This window comes from Arachis ipaensis, chromosome B01 (assembly GCF_000816755.2).
Source record: "Arachis ipaensis cultivar K30076 chromosome B01, Araip1.1, whole genome shotgun sequence".
In the NCBI taxonomy this organism is placed as follows: domain Eukaryota; kingdom Viridiplantae; phylum Streptophyta; class Magnoliopsida; order Fabales; family Fabaceae; genus Arachis; species Arachis ipaensis.
The window spans coordinates 2,623,624-2,625,039 of NC_029785.2; the positions used below are offsets into that span (position 1 = coordinate 2,623,624).

The window sequence follows — 1,416 nt, forward strand, 5'->3', positions numbered from 1 at the left end:
GGGGATATGGTGAGGATAAAAAACGTGTGCTAGTTCCCAAGTTGGTATAATTAATTAGTTATTAGTATAATTAAATCCATTTTGACTTATCCTTTTAAATTTTGAAAAATAGTTATTAGTATAATTAAATTAATTATATCATTAATTAAATTTATAAGTAATTTACATTTGTAACCCCATTGTTCATATTGTTCACTAAAATTATTGTTCTCCTATATTTTTCCATAAAGAAAATGTCTGATGCATTGAACTGAACCGCACATACATTTAAATGCTATCTATGTACATAATTAGATTCACTAAAGATTTGCTTTCCCATATAATTGTTTCTTTGACTATGTTTGCTGAGGCACATGCCATCATAAACCTGGAATTATACCTAAACTCATCCATTATAAAAATAGACACAACAATATAATGGAATTGGATTAAAATATTTTATTAGTACATCCGAAAAGTTTATTTTGACTAATAATTGGTTTACTTACTTTATTAAATGACTCATATCTTATAATCATTAATTGGAATAATTCTACTTAAAGTGAAGATAACACCCCCATTAATGATGATACATATGTGAGCCAACTTAACATATACGAAGCACAAACAAATCATTCAAACATATTTAATTTCTTTCAATTCATTATCTGATGATAAACTTTCACGGGTAATCTTGGCTTTCCCAGTGCAACTAGTGGCTTAGCTTTTGTGGTGTCCCTTTCATATTCAGAGAGATCAATGGTTGGTTCATTGAGAGGTGCAATCCAAGTGAATCCATGAACCAACCTTGCAAAGAGCATAATAGTCATTGTAGACCCAAGTGTGATTGCAGGGCAGCTTCGTCTTCCAATGCCGAATGTGAACAACTCCAAATTTGGTTCAGCCAAAGTCACACGACATGCATCGTTCTTCAAATGTCTTTCAGGTTTAAATTTCAATGGTTCTTCCCAAACTCTTGGATTTTGGCCAATACCTTGCCTCCTAATAAGAATATGACTACCCTTTGGGATAAAGTAATTAGCAACAATTGTATCTTCCATTGAGACATGAGGAACATTGAAGTCTGCAATTGGGTGAAGGCGAAAACCTTCTCTTAAACATGCCTTCACATAGTTGAGTTTTGGAATATCTGATTCTTGCACTAACCTCTCTTTTCCTACCACACTGTCCAATTCTTGAGTAGCCTTTTGAAGCATCTCTGGTTGATTTATCATTTCAGAAAGTACCCATTCAACATTATTATATGGATTATCTATTGCTCCAACTGCAATTTCCTGCCAAGAGACACAAATGTTCATATTCATCTTTATCAACCAAAAAAATAAATCTTATAACAATATTTTAGTCAACAATATTCATAACTTTTAATTGGTTTCGGACTTCTACTTTATTTTGTATTGAAATTGTTTAATAAAT

The 1,416-nt window shown here is 31.6% G+C and overlaps 1 pseudogene; it reads right to left on the reverse strand.

The window, feature by feature from the left end:
• The window catches only part of LOC107616107, a 3,313-nt pseudogene continuing 2,331 nt past the window's right edge, over window positions 435–1,416 (reverse strand).